Source organism: Cynoglossus semilaevis, chromosome 17 (assembly GCF_000523025.1).
Source record: "Cynoglossus semilaevis isolate Cse_v1.0 chromosome 17, Cse_v1.0, whole genome shotgun sequence".
In the NCBI taxonomy this organism is placed as follows: Eukaryota; Metazoa; Chordata; class Actinopteri; order Pleuronectiformes; family Cynoglossidae; genus Cynoglossus; species Cynoglossus semilaevis.
In genome coordinates this window covers 8,612,225-8,619,537 of record NC_024323.1, presented here as the reverse complement: position 1 = coordinate 8,619,537, position 7,313 = coordinate 8,612,225, and the positions used below count along the sequence as shown (strand labels likewise).

Below are 7,313 nucleotides of genomic sequence, written 5' to 3'. Positions count from 1 at the left end.
TATTTAATTGAGGCACAGTAAGAGCGGCCTGCTTCAGGCAGAGCTGTGTTAAACAGTGATTTACTGTCTTTGTGTAAATATTCTCTTTGGCTCCTGTCTTTTAGTTGTGTCTTCTTATTACTTTTCCAGATTAAGGATGACCTGCTGAGGTTAAACGGGGCCTGTCTTTCTGCAATATTTAAGTATTGCGGAAGAAATATAGGCCCTCTTTTTGACTTTTCATTTTTAAACTTTACAATTAAAGAATAACCTACAAAATGCATCTATATTTAATCGTACTGTACTTTAACTTGTCCTACTGTGTGTTTCTTTCTTTTATCGTAGTCACGCTATCTCTGGAAAAATTTTTTAACTAATTTTACGAATGAGATTTAATGTTTGTTTTTTTTAAATTAGCGGCATACAGTCAGCTTTCACAATTTTACACCAGAAATGACCTAGGCAGATGATAAGATGTAAAATGGATGAAACAGGTATGGCAACTTCAAAGGGCAGCCATTACTGTAGTGGGACAAAGTCTCTAGTACTCTTTTGAGTATGCCATATATTTACTGAATTTAGTTAGGTTTCATGTAGAAATGTACTGTGTAGCCGCTAAAAACATTAAAAACATGTCCTCTGAGTATACTGCCAAATTGTGTATCACCAAATCATTAACTACACTTAATGAACACATCACTAAATGAAACCACTTTTCATCAGCAGTAGAAGCACAGGTGATGCGCCCAGAGTGTGTATCTGTGCTGCGTTGTTTTTCAAAACCCCTCAATGTCTTTTTAATAGGAATCCCAGATCTGCCCTGGTTATGCACCTCCTGGAGAAATCATTGTCTACGTTTGCATGGCACCCACTGAGAGCCGTGAGCATCATCGGAGAAGCTCTCCCAGATCATTTCCATAAATATAAGAAATGTGCCTCCCTCCTTCCTCTTTGGTGAAGGTTCCTTAGGGAGGACACAGGAATAAATGAGTACACCATGGTGCCTGCAGACCAATAACTTTTCCACAAATGTGTTTCTGTCGGAACCTGACGGAAGCCGACAGGTCAGCGTCTGAGTTGGATAAATAGTATTCAGGTTGGGACCAGCCTCTGTAACACTGGACAGTAGCTAACACGTACTTGACACTGTGAGTTTGCAACAAATTAAAGATAAACCAAATGGATTGATCTATCGTAAGTAATGTTTAAACTGCATCAACTCCATGCCAGGGTAAGACAAGGTAAAATAACTTTTCATATACTCCCATTTTACATTTCTTAAGACAATTCATTAATATTGCAAAATATTGTCACCTGAACCCGATGCTTGTGGTTTTAAACTTTAAAAAAAGTATTTTACTACATTAACTTTCTGCTATGTCTTCATGGGTCATCCTTTCTTTTTATATTTACATTTTGTAGAGAGTAATAAAACATTTTATATTCTCCTGTCACAGATGACTTTGTTTTAGGACTGCCATGAACAGTATCTCATCTTTATAGTTTTGGTAAAAGTCCCCCTAAACTATATACCTGCCTGCCCTTAAGCACAATTTCATCCAAGCGTAAATATCTGCACAGGTCAGTGGCTGACTGGTCAAACCTCAGAGTTTAACACTGGTTAGAACATTCAGAAAGGTAGATGATAAAACAACTTAACTAACAACATCTCCATAGAAAAAAATGTAAGGATAAATCATGCCTACCATAGACAGTTTTTTAAATCAATCTTTAAGTGTTTGTAGTCCTAATGTCGCTTACATTTCCAGTTTAGTAATTATAATCCAGAAACTAATATATATATATATATATATATATATATATATTTGTTATTATTATTTCTTTTTATAAATAAGTGCCCTGTTCAGTGCTCATGTTGGGACGGTAAATCAAACTCCTCAGAAGCCTTTTATAAGAGCCTGACCTCTGGCTTTCTTTTCTGATTGCTGATTACACCACAGAGTTGCTGCTCTGGAGTCAGGCCTGAAGCAGCATGGGACAAGGTTAAAAAAAAAAAAAAACAAAAAAAACTTCTGGGCTGTAAATTAGCCACATACATTATCTGTGGACCCCAAATTTGATCCACTGATCACCACCTCCTCTGTGGCATTTCCCTGCAGGAAATGATGAAAGGGAATAGAGCTCCTAATGACATTAGCAGTGTGCCGAGTCCCTGCCTTCTCTAATGCTGAATCATTGCCTGTATTTCAACAGCACTGAGCAGCAACACAGGACACGGGGAATGAACCAGTGTGGAGCAAACATTATCTAAATATTTCCTTAATTTCTATGTGTGAGGTTTTGAGTCTGTTCTTAGCTACGAAAGGATGTTAGCTAACGGTGGTTTTTGTTTAATACAGAAATATTTCTGGTAACGAAGAGAAAAGGAAATGCGCTGATAGTACTTGTGGTTTGGGTTGAGCTTACACCTACACGCTGCACTTCACCCATTTATCCACAGAGCTGTGCTGCCCTTATATTACTGCCTTCCAGTTCATTGCATATTTATTGAAACCAAAGCCTAAAAGAGTATTGGGAAGTATACAAATAAAATGTCTTGTATTCATATTGTTCTGGCACAACCCTAATATTAAGGAAAACTTTCCCCACTCATCTTTCAAACATGCTCTGACATCGCCTCATGCAACATCTGTGTTTAACTGTGAGTGTGCGGTAAAAAAAAACCCAAAAAAACAGGTAAAACGCTGCTTTCATCAGTAATTGATAGGTGCTGGATTTGGTTCACTGGCCTCGTGTCACTGTTGCCACTACATGTTAAGAATATATCAGAGCTGGAGCTGCGTGAGGCAGGGAGATGGTGGAAACAAGTGTGTCATGACCAGAGAGAGTGGCACACATGCCATGCTTGTCAGGATGACTAATAGCCCGGGGCAATAGGTCTCTCTACGGGGTGTTAACAATCAGCCAGGCCCCAGGTTGAAGCCTGACAGCCAGCCACATGACTTGGTCATGCAAGCTGGTCACCTGCACTATATAGTTAAACTGGACCTTTGTCTTACTGAGCTTGAGTCACCTGACTTCACTGTTTTCACTGAAAAAGCACACAAATTAACGCCCAATCAACTTTGGATGCCAAAAACCTCAGGAGAAGTGGGCGTTAAAATGGAAAAATACAGGAAAAGATTATTTACATCAAAATAAAAAAAAGATGTATTATCTATCTAAGACAATATATATTAAATATATAAATATTTGTAAATATATAAATATATATATAAATGTTAAAAAATGTACATGAAGTACTATAATGTATACATAATATTCTTACAGGAAGATCACTGATTAACTGGTTTCTGTGAGTTCCTGTTTCCTTAATTGTAAAGATATTATTATTAGTGTTATTGTATTATTTTTAATGTAAATTATTCGTATATGTGTGCAAATTTATTATTCAACTTAATATATTACTATTGTAATTTTCTTTTTTTTCTTCCTTCCCTCCTACAGTAGGTATGGGATTTATTTTTCGGTGTGGTTCTTACTAGGGTAAAATTCAATAAATAATAAATCCAAATCTAATCTTTATGTTAGACTACAGTACATGTCCACAGACCGGGGTCATTTATTATGGCTGCCCTTATGTGCACCCGTCATTTGTCTGTCGGATTTCAACCACACTCGTCTGTATGCGTTTCAAAGATTTAGCAACAGCTGAAATGTGACACAGCTGAACATGCTGTACACAAACAGGTGTGCTGCACAGGTACACGTTGTACAGACAAAGCTTTGTCATTTACAAAAAAAACAAACAAAACAATACAAAACACAACGCTGTTCCACACCCACATTCAGCTGACCCTCCTGCCAACACTAGCGTCTCTTTCAATCACTCCTGTTCGTCTGCGTAACACTGCAGCACAACTTTGTTAAAACGGTGTTTACAGCCAATTAGTCCCGAGCAGAGGTGCTGGGTGTTACGTTGCCCTGGAAGACAGGCACTTGTGCAGTGGCATTTTATTTTCCAGGTGTATAAGCCTAGTTTTATTTGGCCTAAGCAGACAGCTCTGCCCACTCTGTAAACAGTAACGTAAAAACCTGTCAGGATAATAAAGCAGGACCACCAGAAAACGTTGTAAATTTGAACTGTGTGTAGACGTAATTCATGAAGTTACCTCTTTAGTATTTTAAAATATTTATACAAATATATATTTAATTTATTTTTATTATATAAATATAATATATTTTAAATATACAATGTAATTAATTAATTTAAAGTTGACTTAGTGTATAGTAATTAAAAATGCAAATTTTGTTTTTTGTTAGATTCTTTTCATCTTTTTGGATGTCTACTGGCCCTTTTTTAAAAAATAATATTATTAATGATTTATATTTGTAGAGATAGATGTGAGCAACTTTTGGCAACATCCCTAAATGCACCTTCATAATGAGCAGTAAGGATTAAATGTGGCAAAAAACCAAGTTTTGCAAGGATAAGTAAGTAAGTATAAATGATATGCGTATCAGATTTCTCTCAGGGCAGTTGTTTTTGTGAGTCATGCAGTAACTGAGGGGAATATTTTTCCTCCAATCCAGAGATGTGACTGCCTCAGGTCTTGGCAGAGTCCTCCTGCAGTCCTGAGAAAAACTTCCAGCTCCTGTGATTAAGTGTCTTTATTTAAGCCCATGAACTCAAATAAGCAATCGGAACAAAACCAGGGCTTCAGACTTCCTCAACACGCTGTAGCTAGAAGCGCCGAGCAGTGTTACTGTACAACTACCACTACTTGCAATGAGCTGGTGCTGCTTAGTCTACTGTAGTTTTCACATTAGCCAACGTATAAAAAACAAAAAACAACTGAACTCTCTAACTCTTAGTTGAAAAGATTTCTACAGAGTAAAAAGAAAAAAAACATCAAGATGAAGATGGCTGAATAAAAAAGAACCTTTTGTTTTCTGTGGTTTTATGAGTAAAATTAATTCCCTCTGAGCTGGCAGCCTCGTCCTGTTTCTACATGTTTGATGTTGGGACTTCCTCATTCTCTTGCTCTCTTTCTCTCTTTTTCTGTCATCCTCCGCCCTGATGAGCAGAGACTGTAAAGACAGTTAGCTTACAAGACTACTTAACAACAACATCTCACAGTGCGGCATGTTAGAAATAAAAACATTTAAACCACTAAATCATTGCGTCAAGGTAAAAACACTGGATTTATCTAAGAGACTTTGGCTCCTGCTGACTAAGGCGGGCCTGATTCAGATGCATATGTACGTTTAAATTCTATTTTTAGTACATTTTTAAAGTGTGAGGTCACTTTCACTGAGTTAACAAACAACTCCCACCTCAGGGTGATTCACTGGCACTGGGATGTGAGAGTCACCCCGACTGGCTAGTTCAGACACTGCATAGAGACGATATCAGACGACTGCCAGACAAAAGGGTTTTTTCCCACAGGATCTACAGTTCGAACGTAAATCATGCAGAAAAGTCAAGAGTTGCAAAGTATCACATTTCTACCAGAAAATATACAGTATTTGCCAATGTAACAGAGTATAAGCACTGCCGCCATGCATTGGGTCTATAAACCCACCATGAAGCATCCTCGGCAAGTTAAAAAGTTGTGAAAATTCTAACAGAGGGCAACATCACTGCAAACAAAAATGTAATTTTCATTAGCCACTGAAAACGACAGGGTGAATTATTTTTGTAGGATCTCAACGGTATAAATTTGTAATAGGGAAATTGCTGTGATCTATATTGTACATCATAAACATTTTCCAGGAACTTGCATCACATTTCTGTGATCTGATGGGAAACTTTCAGAGGAAGCAGAGATGATGACTGTGATTATGTGCAATTAAAACATTGTGTTGTAAAGGGTTGGTCTTATTACGAGACCTTTCTATTTTCTTAATCTCCAGACGTGTCTGTCAGGTTTTGACAGTCCACCTTTCACAAAAAGGTATGCAGGAATGGTGCGACTGTGCCAGAAGAAAGTGTTTTGCAAACCTGACTTTATTTGGGATAAAGGAACCATGACAAATATGTCATTCATAACAGCAGATGAGCGCAGGCAGGCATCTTAATCTCCATGATGATGACAGACACATTGAAACAGTCAACAGCAGAGTGAGCTCCAAGGATGCAGTCTCATGTTTCGCTGTCTGATGTAACTGCTTGTACCATGTATGAGCCTGGCCTGTGTGCTCTCTCTGTACACAGTGTGTCTCACAGCAGGTTCAAACAGCCAACACACTAACCTGTTTAATACACTCGGCGCCTGAGCCACTGATAGGGCCACTTTACTACTACGAGCTGGTCCAACCCCTAAAACAAGCTACAGCCGTGGTTAGGACCCAGACCAAGCCCCCATTCACCTCTTAAACCCAGCTGTTTATTTTCAGAGGCATTAGAGGAAACACTCGACAGGACTTATCAGATCCAAACAGTCGCACGTCTTTGTTTTTTTTTTACACAGGCCTCCTCTCAGCTCAGCCTCATTTTCAGCAATTGTTTTCTTTCTTACTTGGTAGAATAACACGGTGGGCTACATTTAACACAAGTGGTAAGGGAATCGGTTAGTGTAAACAAGGCAGATACAATGCACACTGGGATTGTATCTGAGGCTTTTCTGTTATTCTGTGTTCTTTACAGGCTGGGCCAGGTCTAAAATTAAAGCGTTCATATGTTCGAGTAAAACTGGTGAAACAAAATACGGGCAATTTTATGCAGCGTTAGAAACATCCCATTCAGACAACTGTTTTCACTCAATTAGACTTTCATTATTGTTTGTCTAAACACCAGATCCACTCAGGGTAAAACATTTAAATATGGCAAAATGACATCATTTTAAGGCGAGGATTTAATCTGCATCATTATCTCCTACATCGGTATCTTTCAGGGTATTTATATCGGACAAGAGGTGGATGTGTACTGCACAGAGAATGCTGCAGTGCTGTTGACACTGTAGTACACATGACCAACATGGTGGCAGTGTTGCACTGTCTTTGAGACAACGCACGCTTGTCCTGCAACTGTATGACAAACTGAAGTTAGTCCTGGAACTTTCTGACTTTTGTGTTTATCCGAATATATGTATACTAAAGCAGGGTCTTCAGTGTTTTTCAGGCCAAGGAGCCAGAAATTGAATGAATATTGTATAAAATTGTGTGTTTAAGACTGGGCCTAGTGCCAGGGTAAAAATACTTTTTGTCAACTCAAGGATGACAAAATCAACATTGCCGGACAACTGCATAATAATCATGACTAGTCAACAAGCATTTCAAATCATGTTGTTATTTTCAACCAGCAGCTTTCACATGTTGGCATGCAGTCTACAGCCGCTAGTTCATGACCACAAAGACTCTTTGGAGAGGTT

At 38.3% G+C, this 7,313-nt stretch overlaps 1 long non-coding RNA gene across 1 annotated transcript in view; it reads right to left on the bottom strand.

Moving 5' to 3' along the window:
- LOC103393001 (uncharacterized) overlaps nt 1-7,313 on the bottom strand; it is a 210,601-nt gene that overhangs the window by 30,002 nt on the left and 173,286 nt on the right. The window lies entirely within an intron of this gene.